Source organism: Artibeus jamaicensis, unplaced genomic scaffold (genome assembly GCF_021234435.1).
Source record: "Artibeus jamaicensis isolate MK-2021 breed Jamaican fruit bat unplaced genomic scaffold, CSHL_Jam_final scaffold_286, whole genome shotgun sequence".
In the NCBI taxonomy this organism is placed as follows: Eukaryota; Metazoa; Chordata; class Mammalia; order Chiroptera; family Phyllostomidae; genus Artibeus; species Artibeus jamaicensis.
The window spans coordinates 8,077,925-8,101,102 of record NW_026522034.1 but is presented as its reverse complement, the minus strand read 5'-3'; the positions used below and the strand labels follow the sequence as shown (position 1 = coordinate 8,101,102).

General features: G+C 44.2%; 1 pseudogene; it reads right to left on the bottom strand.

The window, feature by feature from the left end:
- Window positions 1-13,439: 13,439 nt before the first annotated feature.
- Window positions 13,440-15,422, bottom strand: LOC119043324 (40S ribosomal protein S8-like; annotated as a pseudogene).
- Window positions 15,423-23,178: the final 7,756 nt, after the last annotated feature.

Sequence of the window (23,178 nt, the reverse complement as noted above, 5' to 3'; positions counted from 1 at the left end):
CCTTGCGCGCCTCACTGGGTCTGCTCATTTCTTCCCTGCACCGTGGTCTGCCATCCACTGCTTTTTCCTGCCTCAACCCTCTCCAATGGCCGCCGACTCCGCCCCTCTTACCGGTCTGGATGAATGGTTCATTGTCAGACTTCAGTAAAGTTCAATTTTCTGTCTGTTCTGGTTGTGTTTTTGTTTCTAAATCTTTGTTGTCCTTAAAGTTGGTTGTGTAGGAGGCACAGTATTTCCACCTACACCTCCATCTTGGCCGGAAGTCCAGAAATTAGAACTTTCATCCATTGCTGGTGGGAGTTTGAAATGGTGCAGTCAGTTTGGAAAAGCAGTTTGGCAGTTCCACAAGAAGGTAAGCATAGAGTCCCCATTGACTCAGCAAGAACTCGTTTATATACCCAAGGAAACTGAAAACATACGCCCATACAAAAACCTAGACACAAATTTCATAGCAGCATCACTCATAATAGTCCCCAAAAGTCATTATTCATTTGTCCACAAACTGATGGATCAATCAATAACTTGTGATATAAAATGAAATATTATTCAGCAATTAAATGGAATAAAGTACTGATGCACACTGCACCACAGGTGAACCTTGAAAATATTAAGTGAAAAAGCCAGACACACAAGGCCACATGTTGTATGATTTTGTTTGTACGAGTGTCTAAAATAGGCAGATCCATAGAGAAGCAAAGTAGATTTGTGGCTGCCAGGGGCTGAGGGCGAGGAGGATGGGGAGTGACCATGAAAGGCTACAAGGTTTCTTTTGGGGCGGTGAAGATATTCTGGAATTAGATAGTGACAGTGGTTGCACAACTTTGTGAATACCCTAAAGGACACTGATTATGCTCTTTTAAAGGGTGAACTTCATGGTTTGGGAACTATATCTCAGTTTTTAAAAAGCCCATGGGAAGAACTGAAACCTTTGATGGAGGAAAAATGCCATACTCCATGCCCCATGTTCACCCCTCCTCATGTATGTGGTAACTATGGTTTTTTGGGATGAAGTTGAGAAAGCCCCAGGGGGCACTTGAAAGGTAGGGGGATATTCCTGGTCACAGTGTGGAGGGGTTGCTGCTGGCTCTGGGAGGCCTGTGAGGAGCCAGGGATGCTAGACAGTTTGCAAAGCCTGGGACCATCTCACAGTACCGGATTGTCTTGCATTCCACGGGACTTTAGAATATCTCTCAGGACATTGATGTAGGTGATTATCTGAGCTGAAAACTGAATTCTGCTCTACATAGTAAGCACCAGAGATGTTTGTGAGGTTTTAATATGCACTGAATTTCCCAGGAATACTACTACCATATAAACTGGGGAGATCATACAGCATCTCCAGCTTGATGCCAGTAAGCTGTCCCTTAAAATGAGCTGTTCTGTGAAAATGCTCCTGGGAACATCTTTCCTTTCCTTTTATTATTGTCATTCCATTATTTTTAAAGGGGAAAAATTGTATCATTATGTGTCAACCCCAATCCTGTAACCAGTTTCCTAGGTCTAACTAAAACAGTTATAGATAAAGCTAATATATGTAACACACAATCACGTTAGGTTGTAAGATGCTTAAAGCCTTGCTTCCTGGTCACCCTGTAATTAGCATGGACATTAATAACTAGCTGCTCTGTGCACAGGAGTTTGGCCTTTCTCAGTGCCGGTTACAGCCAAGAGGCAGCATCCTCTTTGTTACTACGTTCGTGTTTTTTTCAAAACAACTTGATTTGGACCTTCTACTAATGGTATTTGGAGTACATCTTGATTCTTTTCCTGCACCCTGTTTCGTTAAAAAAATATGTGGAATTTTGGAGACATACACATACATTCCGCCCCCCACCCCCCACCCCCCGTAAATATCAGCCCAAAACATTGTGCTGAAGATGCATGTGTCCTGCAAAGGGAGAATGTCAGCTGGGGAGGTGGTCTGTGGGTCAGATCTGAACTTGGTCTTCATGATCCTCTGGTTGAAGAATGAAGGACCTTGGAGAACGTCTATTTTTCCTCTTTGCAAGGAACAGATGAAAGGGCTTGGGGGCTTGTTGAAGGTCACACAGTACCTGTGACAGAACTTGACCAGGAGCCCAGGCTCTTGGCATCCAGGCGGTGGCTCTGGGTCCCACACCGGGACCTCGGGCTGGCATTGGAGCTGCCAGTGGAAATACAGGCCACCGGACGGGTTTGGTGGGTCAGTCACTTTGCCTTTGAGCAAGCAAACTCCAAACAAGTAAGTAATAGATCAAGCCGTCCCTGCCACTGGGGAGGAAGGGCCAGCACATTCTTGGTAGCACGCCAACTCACTCTTCTCAGAACTCAGCATGGGGACCAGACGGGGCCTACAAATACAGTCAAGCCAGGGGCGTGGCAGTTGAGCAGAGAGGCTGGAGGCTTGGGGCCCAGCGGCCAGCAAAGCCCATCTATGCATGTGCTGCTGGAGATGGGGAGAGTTTATGGCAGCCCCTGTTTTAGAGAGAGCGGAGCCTGTGATCACACAGGGAGCTCCTTCTCTGGCAGGACAGCATCATGTTGCTTTCTGAGATCTTAATCTCTCCTGGCAGGCTTTGCTGGAAAAAGCATCCAGGGGAAACCGGATCTTTCTGAGCAAAGCCAGAGCTATGTCCCCACTGCTCCTTCGAACAACTGGGTATGTTCCACCCGGGAGGAAAAGTGCCTCCTGGCCGTGGTTGCCCAGCCTGCAGCCTGCAGCCTGCAGCCTGCAGCCCACAGCCTGAAGCCCCACAGCAGAGAACATACAAATGCTCCATGTCTTCCTTCCCTTGGGCTCTGCCTGCCCCAGTGCTGGGCTCTGGGTCCTGGGACTTCAGTGAAGGGTCTCTGCTCAATCCCCTCTGCAAGGATGAGGACTGTGGAGAGGAGGGAAGAGCTGGGCTTTGAGAGCAGAGGACCTGGGCATGAGACTGCTACTGCCTCACAAAGCTACAGTGACCACTAAAGGAGTCTGGGAAAGCGGTCAGTGAACTGCAGTTAGCCAGCAAGTTAGCAGGCCTGACTGACTGCCTGACCTTGGGGATGTCACAACCCTCTCTGGGCCTCAGTCCCCTGACGTGTAAAGTGAGTGGGGGTGAATTATCGAGCTCAAGGAGGGTCTTTCCAGTGGACCATGCATTGTGACATGACTTTTCTATCAATTTTACTAAGCTATAACTTAAGCTGTATTTTACATATAATAAAATTTCACTTATTCTAAGTATATAGTTCAATAAGATGTACCACAATCAAGATGCATTTCATTATCTCCAGAAGTTCTCTTGTGCCTCCTCATAATCTCTGCTTTCTCTGTGTGTAGCTAGCATGTCATTTTGAACCCCACAGGCAAACTCTGTGTCTGGTTTCTTAAAGTCAGCATAATGTATGTGAGACTCACGTGTACTGTTGGGTGTCTCAGTTGTTTGTGTCTTTGTAATACTGAGGACTATTTCACTGCACTGGGTGGACCACAATTTGTTCATATGTTCACCTGCAACTGGACATTTGTCCTTTTTTGCCCGCCCCCCCAGTTTTGGGGTATTACGAATAAAGCTCCTATGAATATCATGTACATGTTCTAGGGTAAATACTTGGGAGTGGATTGCTGAGTCATGTGTTAAGTGTGTGTTTATCTTTGTAGGAAGCTATCAAACTGTGTTCCAGAGTGACCGGAACACTCCGCATCCCCACCGCAGGTGGATGAGGGTTCCACCAGCGCCACCTTCTCATCGGCACCTGCTATTGTCTGTCTAGGTTCCTCCTCCTACTGGTCTGCACCCCCTGTTGTTTCCCAGACCCAAGGCCTGCTGCTGCCTCCTATCCTACCAGGACCTCCTGCCCTTTCTGCCTCACTTCTCAGTAGGGGCGGGGGTTGGGGAGGAAGTCTGGGGACACGAAAACTTTCAGGCTCAACTCACTTTGGAGACCTGGCCTGAGGTAAAATTTCAAATGCAGCCTTTCACTCAGCAAAGCAGATAGATTGCAATCTTTTGTAGAATCCCTCGATTCTGCAGGGACGAGAATTTTGTTTTGTTTGTCTTAATAGTTATTTTCTATTTGGGCCCATTTTCAAATGTCACCTTCTTGGAGAGGCCATTCCTGACCCACCAGGAAGAGAACCAGACTTTGTGGGGCCTGAAGTTTATCTAATTTTTGAGAACGCTCTTTAGAAAAAAGAACCTGGGATTGTTGCTACAAGATTCCATAGGGAAGTATTTAGGATGAGAAGCAAAAAGGGACCTGGTCACCCAAAGAGCCCTGAAGTTTAAGCTTCGTCAGCATTAGGGAAGGTCACTTCTGCTGGCCCCATGAAGTGGAACGGGCATCCTGTTTCCATCTCTAGTCCTGCCGTGTGCCTTAGTTTCTTTTCCTTGATGCCGTGCAGTGATGTCACACTCAGTCTCTCTTTGTTCGCTGCCTGTGTGCCCCGGGGGCATGCTGCTGTATCCCCGGACCCAGAACTGTACCCACTACGTGATGAGCACTTAATAAGTATTGACTGAACACGGGGATAAATGTTTGCCGAGTGCTGCTGGTTTTCTATTTGCAGAAATAAGATTGAGTTTTGAAAGTGAATTAATGCATGGAAAACTGTGAGGCTCATATGGGTGGTGTTTGGAAACAAATGGCGAAGGCCACTGGGATGGAAGTGTGGGGTGTCACAGGAAGGCAGAACAGGAGACTGACATTCACAAGCACTCGCTGTGAGTGGGGCACTTTCTATACATCCTCACATTAACAACTCTCACAGTGACCCTTGTAGTGGAAACCATTCCCGTTTTTCAGGAAACTGAAGCATAGCAGGGCAAACTCACTTGACCAAGTGTCCCACTGCCAGTGAATAGGCAACTGGGATGTCTACTGAGGTTTATTTTTTCTTTTGCTTCATGGTGCCTTTTGGGAAAACCCCTCTCTGTTTTCTGAGCCCCTCGAAGCTCTTCAGTCCCTGGTCCAAAGGGAGAGTGGGGTGTCCAAGGGTCAAGTACTCAAAGATGAACCCAAGGCAAGAAGGGTACCAAGGCCCGGAGAAGAGACTGGGTTGTGTCCTCTGACCAGGCAGGGGGCAGGGAACAGGGAGGCTCTGTCCGCCTCCTAGGCAACAGCCCTGCCTCGTCGCCTTGAACTAGGCCAGCCTGGAATGGAATCGTGTTTGCTACACAAAGGCACAGGGACGGGGACCCAGGGAGGGTGAGCTAGGAGGTGCTTCCAGGACTTGATTTGATTTAAGAGAATGGGAGAATAGGGAGCCCAGACACCCTTCATGTCCCAGATGCCAGAAATTCTACCAGTTCCTGCCCCTGAGAACTTGGGTGAGTGACTACACCCACCTGTGTTAATGCTTCCTCCTTTCCTCCTATAGACTTGAGCACAAAACCACTCACTTGACAGGTTGACATGGGGATTAAAGTCTTGACATATAAAAGTACTAAATGCCTGTGGATTCTCTCTCCTCCCTGACTGTTATTAAAAGATCATGAACTTCTTGGCTAATCTTAGCCCGGTAACTCTTCATCGTCCCTGCTTGGAACACTTACTTTTGTGCCAAGCTCTGCATCAGGTGTTATCTTGTTCCCAGTGTCATTGTTTTTGTCACAGCAGCCTGTTTATTCAATATCTACTATGTGCCAGGCACTGCACATCCATCATTTCACTTCTTTACCACAACTCTGCAAAGTAAAGTTTATTATTCCCAAGTTGTTGATGGAGAGACTGAGTCCCCACGGATAGTAAGTGTGCAGCTTGAATACAGAGCACAGATCTTCCTCTGCCTCCCAGGTCACTTCTCTTCTTTCCTGTCTTTTCCCCACTCTCTACTGCAAGCTCAGAATGCTACTGAGTTTGACTTTTAAACCATTTAACATTTAGTGAGTGGCTATTCTGTGTGGAGCAGGGTCCCAGCCCAGAACAGAGAGGGGTGAGCCTTGTCCTTGCCTGCAAGGAGCTCGGAGAGCAGCTGAGGATACAGATAAGCTGGAAGGAATTCTAAAAGCATGTGGCCAGAGTGGACTAGTGGGATGGATGCTGTGGTATGGGAGCACCTACTTCTGCTGGGGAGGCAGCGAGCTTAGAAGTGTGAGTGACCAACGCAGAATGTACATTGTCAATGTTTTGTGTGTGTGCTTGTGTGTGAATATGTGTGCACACATAAGTGTGAAACAGTTGTGACAAAGACTAATCATATGCTTCCTCAACTTATGGTGGGGTTGTGTAGCTTCTCCAAGTGCACTGCTCAATTTCCAGTTAAAATGAGGCAATTTTAGTTTTACCTTTAAAACAAGAGCTTTGATACAAACACAGATCTATAGATGGAAGCTTCTTGAGGGTAATTTGACATATATATTCATATAGATATTTATTTATTTTACCAGCAGGCAAAACTGTATGATGGAAGCCCTGACTTCTGACACAGTAAAGAAGCAGACCTAAAAATTGTACATGTAGCCCTGACTAGTATAGCTCAGTTGGGCATCATCACAAAACAAAAGGTTACCTCTTCAGTTCCCACTTGGGGCACATGCCTAGGTTCCAGGTTCTGTGCCCAGAGAGAATACATGTGAGAGGCAGCTGATCGATGCTTCTCTCTCACATGGATGTTTCTCTCCCTCGATTCTGCTGTCTATAAAAACAAATAATATCTTTAAAAATTGTACATAATAGCTGTAACTTTTATTATAGAATTTTAAAAACAAACATAAAAATAGAAAGAACACTATAATGAAACTCTCACTTACCCAGAACTCAAATGCAATGCTTGTCGACATTTAGTCATTCCTTGAAGAAATGGACTCTTGATGAGTTAAATAAATTAGAAGTTTGCAAAGTATTTAATGTAATTCATTTAGTGCTTATTATTTTTCTCTGATCAAAGAAGAAAAATGATTTAAAAATCATTAACAGTGTTTGTTGAAGAAGCTAAGACAAACCTTTTTTTAACAAAACCAGTTTATTTCTTTTAAAAAAACTTTTATTGTATTTTTCCACTACCATTTACCCTCCTTATACCCTCTTCCACCTCCACCACCCCCCTCCCCTGCAATACCACCCTGTTGTTCATGTCCACGAGTCCTTTTTCTCTTTTGTTTGATCTCTCCACCCCCTAAACACTCCTTCCAAGAGCTGTCAACCTGCTTTCTGTCTATGAGTCTGTCTTTATTTTGCTTGTTAGTTCAGTTTGTTCATTAAGACAAACTTCTCCTTTAAGAAACATATTAGCAAATTGGATTCAACAATACATTAAAAGTTTTATATACCATGACCAAGTGAGATTTATCCCAAAGATGCAAGGATGGTTTAATTAATCAATCAATCAATGCGATAAATCACTTTTAACAAAATGAAAGATAAAAATAACATGATTATCTCAATAGATTCAGAAAAAGCATTTGAAAAATTCAACATTAAGATCAAAACTCTTAACAAAGTGGGCATAGAAAGAACATACTTCAATATAATAAAGGCTATATATGACAAACCTACAGCTTATATTATACTCGGTGTTGAAAGTTTGAAATCTTTTGATCTAAGATCAGGAACATGACAAGAATGCCCACTCTCATCACTTCTATTCAACATAATACTAGAAGTTCTAGCTATTGGATTTAGACAAGTAAAATAACACTTAAAAAAGAGACTTCTGGCCAAGATGGAGGTGTAGGTAGACAAATTGTGCCCACTTACACAACCAAAAGAAGGACAACAACAATTTAAAAACAAAAATCAACCAGAACTAACAGAAAATCAAACTGTATGGAAGTCCAACAACCAAGGAGTTAAAGAAGAAATATCCATCCAGACCAGTAGGAGGGGCAGAGTTGGACAGCCAGGGCGGAGACAACTTTAAACGTTCCAATATCCCAATCCTAGTGGTGCCAGAAGGAGAAGAGGAAAAACAGGAAATTGAAAACTTCTTTGAAAACATAAGGAAGGAGAACTTCCCCAATCTGGCAAAGGAAATAGACTTCCAGGAAGTCCAGGAAGCTCAGAGAGTCCCCAAGAAGTTGGACCCAAGGAGGAACACACCAAGGCACAACATAAGTACATTACCCAAGATTAAAATGAAGGAGAGAATTCTAGAAGCAGCAAGAGATAAGGAGACAGTCACCTACAAAAGAGTTCCCATCAGACTGTCAGCTGATTTCTCAAAAGAAATCTTAAAGGCAAGAAGGGGCTGGAAAGAAGTATTCCAAGTCATAAAAGGCAAGGACCTACAACCAAGATTGCTCTATCCAGCAAAGCTTTCATTTAGAATGGAAGGGCAGATAAAGTGCTTCTCAGATAAGGTCAAGTTCAAGGAGTTCATCATCACCAAGCCTTTATTTTCTGAAATATTAAAGGGACTTATCTAAGAAAAAGAAGATAAAAAAGATAAATAGTGATAGGACAGCAAACTCACAATTATTAACAACCACACCCAAAACAAAAACAAAAACAAACTAAGCAAACAACTAGAACAGGAATGGAAACACAGAAATAGAGATACATGGAGGGTTATCAGCAGGGAAGTAGGAGGGGGAGAAAAGGGGAATACATATGGAGAATAAGTAGGGTAGATGGTAGGTAGGAACTAGAAAGAGGGAGGGTAAGAATAGCATAGGAAATGTGGAAGCCAAAGAACTTATAGGTATGACACATGGACGTGAACCAAGGGGAGGAATGTGGGTGGGATGGGGTGTCTAGGGTGGAGGGGAGTGAAGGGGGGAAAATGGGACAACTGTAACAGCATGATCAATAAAATATATTTTTAAAAAGACATCCAAGTTATAAAGGAGGAAGTAAAACTCTTACTATTTGCAGATGACATGATACTATATATAGGAAACACTAAGGACTCCATAAAAAACTATTAGAACTGATAAATTTAGTAAGGTTGTGGGACACAAAATCAATATACAGATATTTGTTGTGTTTCTATACACCAATAACAAAAATTACATTAAGAAAATAATCCTGTTCACAATTGCAACAAAAAGCTTAAAATTCCTAGGAATAAATTTAACCTAAGAGGTAAAAGACTTGTACTCTGAAAACTATAAAACATTAAGCAAAGAAATTGAAGAGGCTGCAAATTAAAGGATATAACAATGCTCACATAGAATTAATATTGTTAAAATGTCCTTACTACCTTAAACAATATACAGATTCAATGCAATCCCTATTAAATTACCAATGGCATTCTTCTCTGAATTAGGACAACTAAGCCTAAAATACGTATGGAAGCAGAAAAGACATCAAGTAGCAAAGAAACCTTTAAAAATGAAAAAAAACCAAAGTGGGAGGTACCACACTACTTTATTTCAAACTACGCCACAAAACTGCAATAAAGCAGTATGGTACTGGCATAAAAACTATCTACATCTCTATATCTATATCTATATCTATATCTATATCTATATCTATATCTATATCTATATCTATATCTATATCTATATCTATATCTATATCTATCTATCTATTTCTGTATTATCTATATCTATATCATCTATATCTATCTCTTCATCTGTATCTCTATCTCTATCTACCAATGAAATAAGAATAGAAAGCCCAGAAATAAATCCTCACATATTTGGTCAATTAGTCCATGACCATGAGGGCAAGGACATTTAATGGAGTAAAGACAGTCTCTTCAAAAAGTTGTGTTGGGAAAACTGGACAGATACATGCAAAAAATCGAAAATGGACCATTTTCTTATACCATACACACAAACAAACTCAAAATGAATTGAAGACTTAAAATGTAAAACCTGAAACCATAAAACTCCTAGACGCAAACATAGGCCGTCAACTCCTTGACTTTGCTGTTTGCGGTATGTTTTTGGACGTGGCTCCTCCGGCAAGGACAGCAACAATGACATCAGCAAAGAACCCAAATGGGGCTGCGTCAAACTACAGCATTTTTCCACAGCAAAAGAGAGCATCAACATAGTGAAAAAGACAACCTAAAAGAGACTCACAAATTATATGGGGGGGAACAGCTAAAAAATGCCATTTATTTATAAAAAATTGTGTATGTGTCCTTACATGTTTAAATTTCAGTCACCATCAGAGTGCTCTCCATCTGACGCAACACTTATTGAGACTTTTTCCCTGCTGCTCAGAAACAGTTTTTGAGCTCATCAGTTTCAATGCCTTTTAGTGCTTCTGCTGTTTTTTGTTTCACCTTTTCCACATGGGCATACCATTTACCTACTTTCATCTGGGGAAATAACAAAAAAAAGTCACTCAGGGTGAAATCAGGTGGATAGGGAGGGTGGGGTACAGGAGTCATGCTGTTTTTGGTCAAAAAGTGCTGAACACTCAGCTTGGTGTGGGCAGGTGTGGTTGTAAATCACCCATCATAAATGGGCAAACACATTGAAAGAGTTTTCCAAAAAAATTCACTGAAGCCAAACAGCCTCTCACAACAACACCAGCTGGCACACTGGTACAGATGGGCTCCTAAAACACTCCCCTGTGGCGAGGGGAAGCCTGTACTACACGGGGCCCACCCTCTAGAAGATAATTCTTTTTTGGGGGGTCCCCCTTGTATATCTGATAAGGGGTTAGTATCCATAATACATAAGGAATTCATACAACTTAACACCAAGAAAACAAACAGTCCAATTAAAAAATAGGCAGAGGATCTGAGTAGACATTTGTCCAAAGAGGGCATACAGATAGATGGCCAATAGACATGACAAAGTGCTTCACACTACTAATCATCAGGAAAATGCAAATCAAACTATAAAGAGATATCACTTCCACAGGTCGGAACGGGATCATCAATGAATTAATAAACAAGTGTTGGAGAGGATGTGGAGAAAAGGGAACTTTTTTGCACTGCTGGTCAGATTGTAAATTTCTGCTGCCACTGTGGAAAACAGGATGGAGGTTTCTCAAAGAACTAAAACTTGAACTGCCTTGTGACCCAGCGATTCCGATTCTGGGTATTTATCTGAAGAAAACAAAACACTAATTTGAAAAGATATATGCATCCCTGTGTTCACGGCAGTAATATTAGCAATAGTCAAGATATGGAAGCAACCTGGGTGTTCTTCAATAGATGAATAGATAAAGAATATGGCATATAAATACATACACAATGGAATATTACTTAGCAATAAAAAAGAGCGAAATCTTGCCTTTAGTGACAACATGGATGGAGCTAGAGGGAATTATGCTAAATGTCAGAGAAAGACAAATACCATAGGCTTCACTTGTATGAGGCATCTCAAAAATAAAACAAATGAACAAACAAAACAGAAACATACCCATAGATATAGAGAACAAGCTGACGGTTGCCAATGGGGAGGGTGGGAAATGGGTGAAAAAAGAATTAGAAACAGGATTCACTCAGATATTGAAGGAGGGAAAAAAGGACACATCACTTCTTTGCCTATGTCACTCTAAAGGTGCAAGGCAGAGGATTCAGACAGGCTGCCAGGCATCCGGGCAGACAAACAGTCCATCTCCAGCACCCCTAACATCCTGTGGTTCTTTTACCTATAGAGAGAAACAGCCCATGTTTAAATTTTCTATTCTGTTTTTTAAAGATTTTATTAATTTTTTTAGGGAGAGGGGGAAGGGAGAGAAAAAGAGGGAGAGAAACATCAATGTTCCAGAGAAGCATTGATTATTTGTGTGTGCCCTGACCAGGAATCAAACCAGTGACCTTTTGGTTTGTGAGATGATGTCCAACCCACTGAGCCACACCAGTCAGGGCTCTTGTCTGGTTTTAAATGTGGTGGTAAAGATTCAGGAATATGTTTGCTTGGAGCTCATAGTCCTGAGACATTCACTTAGAAAACAAGGCCTCCTTGTCTCCTGTTCTGATTCCCAGGACATATTTTAATAAATTGCCTTCAAACCCAAATTGGCTCCAGTCAAACCTGTAAGCAGCTGTGGTACTTTGGGGAAAAGGCCCAAATCTGGGGGCAAAGAAAATAAGCCTTAGCTGTGTGGTCCATCTTTGGCTCTGACTGTAGTCTGGCTGGCCAAGCCCAGGGAAGGAGTGTTAAACACCACACCTAACGTGGTAGATGTGTACACTTCTCTGTTTATTTTTATGAAATAATATACAGAGGGCTTGGATGTACTTTGGAAAGGTGAATAGTTTTTTTAAGCTTATTAGATATCTTGCCGTTAACAAGAGAGATCCAGATGTCAGCTGGATGTGCTTAAGATCTAGATCAGAATGTCCCGAATCCCCATTCTGAAGCTCCCTCTGCCTCTCTAAATTCTGTGGATCCCCAAGGGAGCCCAAACTCTCAAGGTGCAGATCCAGGAACCCTCTCTTTCTTTCACCTCCACATAAACCGTCACTCCATCTCCATACCCGAGAGGTCCATGGAAACAAAGATTCTTGAACATGGCCCACACTTCCACCATCTGGGGAGGGGCCACACTGAGCACTATCCAGCACATGCAGTCTTTCTTTCTGCATTCTGACTCATACCTTACCCCCAGCTGCCCAAGCTTCTCCCCCTTACTGGTCTCTCCCTCTCCATTACTTTCCTGAAGCTCTCCCCTTCCCTCCCCTGGATGTCTAAATTCTTTTTCTTCTATTTGGCAGAGCAATTCCGTACTCAGATGTTCTAATATGCACACACCCAAACCTGGCAAAGACTTTCCACTTCATAGGATTGACCTCCTACAGAAAGGAGGTGTCCTCCTAAAGATTTTAAAAAAAGGTTTTACGAGGTTATTGCCCTGATGCCACTTGGGCAGGATCGGGGGTGATAAACTACTGACTCATTATTCGCGACTGGGACAGGTGTTGTCTTCCAGACAGACCCATCCTATGAGAACATGCGGCAGCATTTGACACTGCTCCTTCTTCCTGCCTGCATCCAGACTTGCTCTTCTGGTTGTCCTTCCTGTGCAGTCCAGGCTCCTTCTCCTCCTCCTTGGCTGGTCTTCTGGGCCATGTGTGCGGGAAAGTGGAGAAGGATAGGAGAGTTTGGCTTTGAGCATCTGCTCAATCTTGAGGTGTGGTTGAGTGTGATTCTCTAGTACTGAAGTTCTCTCTCCATGAAGCCCCCAGTCTGGAGCCTGGATCTTTGGGCTCAACTGGTGAGTCTTCATGCTTGTTCCAGAGTGTGAACTCAATGTAGGGTTGTGGAGGAAGAGAGTAGGGAAACAGCCACTGAAAGTGATGCAGTTTGACAAGGCTGGAAAGGAGCAGTGTCTAGGAGAAAGAACTGGCCTCTCACCCTGTCCGGAGTATCCGGCGTGCTCCAGCCTACATGCAAAGCTGGCAGGAAGGATCAGTGCTGTTGTGCAGGGCTAGGCATCATCTCTGAGTGGGAAATAACTTGCCTTGGTTCCCACTTGGGGAGAGAACCTGGTCTTGTGGCTCGGGCTGTGGCCAGAGGGATCACAGGAGAAAGCAAAGGAGTGGGGAGAGCTGACTTTGGGTGTGTGTGGGCACTTGGCCGATTCAAGTTTTTTTTCCCCCTAGGCCTTGATGTTATCAGCTAGAACTATAGCTTCTTGCCTTCCAGAATATAGCCTTCTGAGCAGCCACATTGCCCAGTTCTTGGAGTGAAACTTGAAAGAAGCTTGCCCTCCTGGAGCTATTCCTCTAGAAGACTGTTGATTTTGGCATTCTTTTTCTTTTACTATATTTCTTTTTTTTAATAGATTTTATTGATTAATCTATCACAATTGTCCCATTTCCCCCCCTTTATTCCCCTCTGCCCTGAATCCCCCCCTCCCATCAGCATCTCTGTCCCCATTCATGTCCCTGGGTCATACATATAAGTTCTTTGGCTTGTCTATTTCCTATACTATTCCTAACCTCCCCATCTATTTGTACCTACCATTTATGCTACTTATTCCCTGTACCTTGTCCCCCGTTCGTTCCCCCTACCCCTCCCCACTGATAACCCTTCATGTGATCTCCATTTCTGTGATTCTGTTCCTGTTCTAGTTCTTTGCTTAGTTTTTATTTTTGTTGCCTTTTTAGGCTCAGCTATTGATAGTTGTGAATTTGTTGTCATTTTACTGTTCATAGTTTTGATCATCTTCTTTTTCTTACATAAGTCTCTTGAACATTTCATAAAATAAAGGCTTGGTGGTGAACTCCTTTAACTTGACCTTATCTAGGAAGCACTTAATCTGCCCTTCCATTCTAAATGAAAGCTTTGCTGGATAGAGCAATCTTGGATGTAGGTCCTTGCCTTTTATGACTTGGAATACTTCTTTCCAGCCCCTTCTTGCCTTTAAGATTTCTTTTGAGAAATCAGGTGACAGTCTTATGGGAACTCCTTTGTAGGTAATTATCTCCTTTTCTCTTGCTGCTTTTAAGATTCTCTCCTTACCATTAATCTTGGGTAAAGTAATTATTATGTGCCTGTTATGCTGTTAGGGGTGGAGCCTTAGGTATTTGTCGGGGTGGGGCAATCCAGGTCACTGTCTTGTAGCACTTTATGTTGGGGGGGTTCTGAGAGAGAACAATGCTGCTTGGTTGGCTTTCTGTGGGCTCTCAGTCACTTCCTCTGTCACCCACAAGCAAATTAGGCCCTTCTAGTGCTGCTTCCTGGGTGGGTGGGTTTGTGTACATTCTAGGACCCTGTAGGTCTCTCCAATGAACTCTCCTATGAGGCTGAGAGTTTCTCCCACTGCCATAACCCCCATGGGTTTTTATAGCCAGAGGTTTTGAGGCTTTATTTCCCTGCAGTGGAACCTTGGGTTGTGTGGTCTGTCTCTCTCCAGTTGTTCTTCCTGGTTATCCCCACACAAATGTGGGATAGCCCAATTTGCCAGCTGCTACCTTGCCTGCCTGGTCCTGCAGCTGCCGCCTTGCCATGAGTCCTCTCCACTCTAGCTGCCTGTCTCTGCTCCTCCTACTTGTCTGAATGAATGTTTCTTCTTTGACTCCTTGGTTGTTGGATTTCCATGCAGTTCAATTTTCTGGCAATTCTGGTTATTTCTGGTTTTTTAATTTGTTGTTGTCCTCCCTTTGGTTGTGCAAGGAGGCAAAGTGTATCTACCTACACCTCCATCTTGGCCGGAAGTCCTTTCATCATATTTCTTCTGAATTTTCTTCAAAATTTTTTTTGTTTAAAATTTTTCGTCCTCAGCAATCAGCTTGGCTCCCGTGTTGTGGCCCAGAGACACAAGTGGGACTGCCTAGTAGGACTCATACCACTGTCTGTACTGTATGCCGGCAGTGAGCACAGTGCAGTTTTTTCCTGGGATCTTGGAGCAGACCAGTCTGTTGCTGGGTGCATGGTAGAGAACATTAATCCTTGTTTTGTGCATACAACACTCAGAGCCCCAGGAGACAGTGCCCATGTCCCGCCCAAAGGCATGGTACTTCTTGTTGCCTGTGTGTATTCAGCAGGGGCCACTTTTAGTGTTGGCCATAGTGGTCCCAGCTCATATTTTCACTTCCTGTGGTGGGGCTTTCTCTTGGCCTTGGTCTTGTGGTGCTTGTGCAAGTTGTCCTGACAGATGCCCATGCCTTGGTGATGCCCGTGTCTCGGCATTGCCCAGAAAGAGTGGCAAATTCTTCACAGAGATTCATGCTGAGCTTTGAGCCTGGACACTTGCAGACTGATCGTGTTTGCCAGGTGGATCAGTGCAGGTGGGAGGAGCCTGAGTAAAGGAAAGTTTACTCTGAACAGAGAAAGCAAATTACATGATCAAGGCATGGTGGCAGAGAGCGGGCATGTCTGTTGAACCATGAACGACCTCATGAGGCTGGATTGGAAGGGTTGGTGGGACTTTTGTGGGTTCTGCTCAGAGCCCTTGGGCTTTATCTGGTAGGCCACAGTCATTGTAGGGCTTTAAGCAGTCAAGTGACAATGTTCGGTATGTAGCTTAGAAAGATGCTGTTGGCTGCTGAGTGGCTCCCAGGGGCCAATATGGAGTGAGGAGGCCAGTTAGGTGTTCATTACACCATCCAGGCAAAACAGAGGGCAGGGAATTGTTGAGGCCGATGGAAAGGAGCATAGATTCTATAGACACCAAGGAGGTGGAATTTATAAAATGTCATGAGCAAATGTGAGAGGTAATATATGTGCATCTGGTTCATTTTAACTGCTGTATGATATTTCCCTTGGTGAATAAGTCACATTTTTTTGGTGCCTATTTTCCTAATGATGGCTATTTCCACTTTCTTACTATTACAAGCAGGACTGCAATAAACATCTTTGTAACTGTTTCTCTGTGCACCAGAAACTCTCTTTAGAGTGGTAACTTAGAAGTGGTTTTGCTGTATTGTGAGGTTCCATCATCTTCAAATCTACTAGATATTTTAAAATTTCTCCTCAAAATGATTGTACCAACACACTCTCCTGTCAATCAGCATAGGCATTCCCTTTTTGCCATTGCTTACAAGGCTGTTGTCAAACTTGATTTCGCCAATCTGATCAGTGTGAAATGGAATCTCTCTTTTGTTTCCTTCATTACAAGTGATATTAAGCCATTTTTTAAATCATCACCTGAGGATATGTTGATTTTTGATAGAGAGGCAGGGATTGGGAGAGAGAGAGACTGAGAGAGAGAAACATCAATGTGAGAGATAAACAGCAATCAATTGCCTCTCGAATGCACCCCAGCTGGAGACCAAACCTGCAACCTTGGTGTGTGCCCTCCAGGAGTCAAACCTGTGACCTCTTGGTTTATGGGACAACACTCCAACCAACTGAGCTCTCTAGGGTTGGTGCTCTCTGGGCTTGTAGAGATCTAAAGTTCTTTCTCTTCTTGGCATTTTGTTGATTTCTCCCATCTCCATTCACTCCATTGGGACCTCCAGCTGCAATGCCTTACAGCATGATGACGGCTTGACTCCAGCTGGCTATCTCTTCTTTCTTGTCAGACCCCCTTAGTTTGGTTCTTTCCAGCAAAGGGAGGACTCCCTTCCCCTTGTCCCCTTCCCTCTTGCCTTTGGTAAACACGTACTTCCTTGCTCAATGTCAACAGAGTGCCATTCCCCTCAGGCAGCCCTTACTCTCCACTCTGCACATTGGCAGCTTGCTGTGACTTGTCTTTAGATTTTTTCAGTTATGTGTGAGCCTTTAAGGCCATCAATCCTGGGGACCCTCAAGCTCCCTGAATGGTCCTCCTCAAGCCCATCTCACTTGGTTGGAGGTAAAGGGGAAGCGCCTGCTTACCCTGCCGCCTCCAAAGTCATTCTCCTTTCTTCCTGTCCTCTCTAATTTGGACCCTTGTAGCAGCTAGAACTGGCGAAGGCCAGAGCTGGCAGAGCTGGTTTCACAGAACCTTAGCTTACCTTGTGGAGGAGAGGTGGTTTGGCATCTTGGTTAGAAATGGCAACATTTGGCCGTTGTGTCTTTTTCTTGGTCTGTGGAGCCTCAGCTGAAGCTGAGATGAGAAAGTCCCATTTTAATATCATGTTACACATTTTTCTAGGTCATTTCTTGTTTTAGAATTTATTGGCGTAGATTTGGTCATGGTATTCCCTTAAGAGTTTACAAATCTCTGCTGTATCTAGCGTTGCATCCTCATGTTCACTTTGAATATATGGGCCTTCTTTCTTTTTTGATCAATCTTGCTAGAACTTCGATTATTTATTAGTTTTTAGAGAATACTAAGACTTATTTCTATTGTTTCTTTGCACTTTATTTAGTTTATGCTTCTCTTCTTCTCTCTTACTTTTTAATTGTGAAATAAATTACACACATAAAAGAGTGCATATAAAGTGTGGGTATGCTTTAGGAATAACTATAAAATGAATGACCACGTTTAAGAAACCGAGTGCCAGAATCAGGGAAGCCCCAGAACAACCACTATCCTCAATGTTGTGTTACTCACCCACTTACTTTTTATAAATGGTTTTCACTTGCTGATGTGTCATTAGTATACATTGTTCAGTTCAGCATTTTTTAAAGGACTCAGGGACCACAGTCGGATACATCGAAGCCCTTGCTGCATGACATACTCTCATGTTTGGCACATGGAGGGTCCCTTCTCCCCCTGCTTTTGCCTTCTATCCCTCCCTCCCTCCTCCCTCTTTTCCTTTTCTTCTTCCTCCCTTCTATTTCTTTCATTTTTAAATATAACAAGCACCCGTGACTCCACCCCACAACAAAAGACAGGACCTTAATCATAGCACACATAAAACTATGCGGTGACCCTTCCCCAATCCAAGTGACTGTGACTTTGAGTTCTATGTTAATCATTTGCTCGTTTTGCTTATTACATAGTTTTATTGTATTTATATGTCTTCTCAAGAAGCATATTTTAAACTTTGGTTGTTTTATCTTTATAAAAAGAACATCATGCTGTGTGTCATCTCTGGAAAAAATTTTCTTTACTTAATATTATCATAACTAAGTTACATCCATACCAAGTTCACTGTAGTGAAATTTGTATTTTATTATGGTAACATATACGTAATGTAAAATGAACCACCTTAACCATTTTGAGTGTATACTTTAGGGACATTAAGTACATTCCCACTGTCCTGCGATCATCACTGCCTTGCGTGCTCAGGACTGTCTTCATCTTCTCCACCTGCAATGCAGTTTAACCTAATTTGACTGTTGTACATTCTGGGAACAGACCATGGGTTATTTCCTTGTCCTCCTGTTGATGAAGAGAGTGAATGTTTCCAGGGCCTTGTTATTATTGTGAGCGGTGCTGTTATGACCATTCTTGCAATGTCTACTGAGGGGCACGTGTTCACTGTTGAGTTGTAGGTGTGTGAATGTTTAACTTGAAAGGATAAAGTCAAAGTATTTTACAAAGTGTGTAAGAGATACCAGGAATCCCCATCTCCACCAATGATTGATGTGTCAGCTTGATATGTTGACAAGTGGAGGTATGAAAGCTTGGGGAACCAGTTGTTATGTTACAAGTTGGTAGGAGGGCTTGCTAGTGCTGCCCTTGGGGTCTCTTCGAATGCTCAATTTCCAAGACCCTCTTAGACACTTCGTTCTCACAGAGATTCCCCAGGCAACATACACTGCCTTTCCCCCAATTATAAAAACCATACATATTCTTTATAGAAAACTTCAAAAGTACAGAAAACAATAAGTAGGTGTCCCTTTAGGTCTCACTCTCTAGAGTTACTGCTTTTAACATCGGTTTATATACTCTTTCTTCTTACTGTACAAATTGGAATTATATGTACTATTTTGTACCCCCTTTTCTCTGCTCAACAATATGCTCAAATAATATTTCTCAGTGTTACTGAATACTCTTCTACAAAGTGATTTTTAGTGAGTGCATATAATCCCATCATTGAAATACACCATAACCTTCACCAATTTTTGGACTTAAAACAAACTTGTATCAGTAGGTAGCCTTGCCCATTGCATGCTTTCACTTAGTAGAACTTCCTGAAAGTAGCATTGCTGGGGATGGTGACTCTTGAAAAAGACCTCCTATCAAATAAACCTCACTTATTAAAAAACAGTGAATTAGGGTACCTATTTATATTAACCAGAAACATCTGTGTTACCGACCAGAGCTTCTGACTGACATGAAATGATGGGTATTACCGTTGTACACTGAAAGAACATTCTGGTCTAAAGCAAAGAAATTGGTCCTTGAATTTACCTGGGGAAACATCTTTCATCAGATTTTTTCGAAACCTTGATAATAGTGCAGAGGTACCTAGGCCATGTTTTGTGAGTTCCTGGCGGCGTGGGTTACCGTGTTCAGAGGCCTCCACTGAGATGGCTTCTGACCCTCGCTTTCCCATAAAAATGAGATGGGGTGTCAGGAATTGTGTTGCATAGGACCTGACCCAGGTGCTATGGAAAGGCAGTTGTTTTAGGTGGATTCCAGGAGAGGTCAGTGTGGTGCCGTGTCAGGAGGTGAGGCTGAAGTTTCTGCTGGAGTGGTCGGAATAATCCTCCATCCCTGGGAGCAGAGTGGCTTTCCTGGCTCATTGAAGTGGTCCCAGACTCCATCCTGTTTATTCCTCATGGCCTGAGAAACAGCAGGACAGACGGCATTATCCCATTGCACAGATGAAGAGACTGACAACCAGAGGTTCAGTGACATCTGAGGCCACATGCTGGAGTCAAGTCAAAAATAGCTTTTGGACACCAATTCCAGTGCTCTTTCTAATGCCCCACAATGCTGTGTGGGGACAGACTGGCTGCCAAGTCCTAGACCAGGTTCTGCCATCCTACCACAAATTCCTTAAGCCGGAGAAAGAACAAGAAAGGGTGCAGAGAGTGCCCTGCCACCCTTTGAAAGAAGGGGCTTGAGTCCTTGGACACTTGGCTCAGTGACCTAGGAAAGGACCCAGCTGGCTCTTTAGGGGACATTATGCCAAGGGAGGAGTCGGACAGCAAGTTTACTCATTGTGTGGCCTTGCACAGGTCCACCTGCCTAGAATCTCCAGCCTCCTGTCCTGCAAAATGGGCACTTGAGTGGCAGGTCTCTGAAAGTTCTTTCTTGGACAGAAAGCCCTCAGTCTCTGTAGTGCTCACATTGTACAGCTCACATTGTCTCACAGCATCCAGCAGGAATCTCTCTCCATGGTGAGGGTTTTCATCTCATGAAGAGCATTTATTTTTCCTCGTTCTGTGCCCAAGGCCGACGATGAGGTCTTCTGCTGTGCCTAGGTTTCCATTTGCAAAGTCTCTAAACTTCCTTCCCCTACTTATTGGGAGGGGACTTGTTAGGGTCAGCACCTGCTTCTCCTTGTCTCCATTCCCCAGGGGAAGAGGGGCCAAGTCTCACTGGAGAGGTCCAAGACTCCCATCTCAGTGCTCACCCAGTAAGGATCCCCAGAACGTCCAGGTGAGCAGACAAGAAAGAGGCAACTCCAGGGCTGCACCCAACACTGTCAATCCCAGGGCACCCCCTGAAGACCATGGCACTGGGTGGCATCTCCTGGAGATGTGCACCACCATGGCCCTTCGGTGGAACCTGGCTGACTCAGCTTAAAATGATAAGCAGCTGGAATGTCTCTTTATTAAGGTGGAATGAATGAGAAAGTAAAGCAGCTAGAGATTATTCAGTTTCCACTTCATGCCAGTGCCTTGTGCTATGCCCAGTGGATTTCAAAAGAAGTAAACACTTTTGTCCAAACCAAATTTAGCCAGAGCAGAAAATGGGCTGGCCCTTGGCGTCCATTGTAGAGCATTTACAGTTCCAAGGGGCACAGCTGGGAAGCCACTGGGCAGCTCTGCAGGCTCCTCACCTTCTCTCTACCTCCCCATGGCCTCTCTGGGAGATCCCCTGAGTCTTTCTGCCTAGGTAGCTGAGGAATGGGTCATGCCCAAGGCCCATATTTTTGTGTGCAAGTAACAGGATCCTAGTTAAACCAGCTTAAGCAAAAAGGTGAGTTGATTGGGAGACAGAGGGGTGTGTCACAAAACACAAGAATGAATGGCTTCATTAGGCCCGATGCTAGTGGGGACCCGGGTGGACTTTTCCACTCGCTCTGTCCCTCTGTCTCTTCCTAGTTTCTGTCTCCCTCTGACTCAGACTTTCTCTCCCTCTCCCATTTGGACCATCTGATTTCACCAGCATGTACAGAGGCCCCAGGTACAGACTCAGGTACGGCTGGTTGCTGACAGGCCAAATCCCATACAATCCCATCTCTGAGATGTGTCTTCAAGTTCTGCCTGACTTCTGGGGTCTACGTTCCAGACCAGAGACTTCTTCTGCTGTGCACCTGTGGCTGAGGAGGGCTGCCCACCCCTGTGAGAAAAGCGCATTCCCAGTGCGCTGCCACCCCCCACCCCTGCCTGTCCTGTGAGGAAGCAGAAGGGAGCGCCTGGGATTAAGAGAGCGATGACACTATGGGTACAACCTTGAATCTTCCCCCAATTCATACCACTAAATAAACCATTCACAAACTTTGACATGTTATTGTGAGAACAAGTTATTTGCTCCACATGTCACAGGCTGATCCCTGCACAGTGGATGTTCACACACCTGTTCCGAAAATTCTTCTTCCAGGTGACTGAGGGTTTAGTACGCGATGAAGGGTGGGAAGGTGGGCCCAGGCATTGGCCTCTGAATATTGAAGCTTTGTGCATTTTAGATCACACATAGATGGACTGTGTGCGCTCACGTGTACAGTTCAGGACTGCCTGGAAGAGTTTTGGTAGATCAGTCCCCCAGACTCTGGCCACTTCTCTGGGTGCAGAGGAGGAGGGCAGGTGCTGTGACTTCAGACCGGAGGGAACCAATGACAGTTTTTTCCTCTTCCTCCTTTTTCTTCAAGGAAACTTGCTTTTAATTTTCTGTTGACTGTCCTGCTTATTGCTAAATATAAGCTTGTGTCTGGTTCCTCTTTGATTTCTCCTTTCCGTGAGTCTCCTTACCCCCAATCCCTTTCATTGTCATGGTTTTACTCCATGCAAGGCTCCACACTTGTTCAGGGTTGATTTCAGGCACTGGTCAGCATCCCTCAGTCTCTGAGGCAGTGGGCCACTGGGGTTCGAGGGAACGAGGCTGAAGTATCACCTGGCTTGGCACTCATCTGAGGGTTTGGGGACAGAGCACAGCCAGTGTTTCAAAGTTTGAGTTGAGTCCTCAGGAGTTTAAGAAGTTCTTCTGTTCCTGCCCACTCCAGCCTTACACATTCTGCTGCAGTTACTGAAACTGCCATTCATTCATCTATCCAACAAGTATCCAGGGAGCACCTGCCAGGCCTCGGATCTGAGGTTGGTGTTCAGGATTCACTAGTGAGCAGGGCAGCCATGGCCCCTGTTCTCCAGCAGTCCACTCCTCTTTTTGTTGTAAAACCTTATAGAGAACTTTGCCTGTGCTTCTTTATGACTGGATTCATTTGCTGGATTTCTGGCTGTCACAGTTTCTGCATCAGAGCAGGACCTGAGCTGGGGCAGAGACATGGCAGTTTTAATGATGGGTTCAAGGCTGGGAGGTCTGCATCCCATGGATGGAGGGCTAGGAAACCAGAAAGGAGCATCGAGTGCAAGGCCCCTGGCAGGGTACAAGTAAGTGTAGTTAGAGAAAATTGAGGAGAAAAGGCCTTTGAGATAATTGAGTCGGTCCCTTTTATCTTCATCATGGGGACCACTGGGCTGAGGGCAGACCTTGCTGGGGAGGAGTGATGACCCCTTTCCTGCCCTGAGCACTTTAGGTTACACGTTAAAGTCCTTTTCTGTCTCAGGTGGCTGTGCGTCTTTCTTTGTTCACAGACCTCAATTTTGTTCAGTCTGATTTGTTAGAAGAGCTGGGAGTGGAAATATCAGCCGTATAGCACCCCTGGCTCGTGCTGGCTTGATGGAACTACCGTTCCATCCAAAGGCTCCCTGG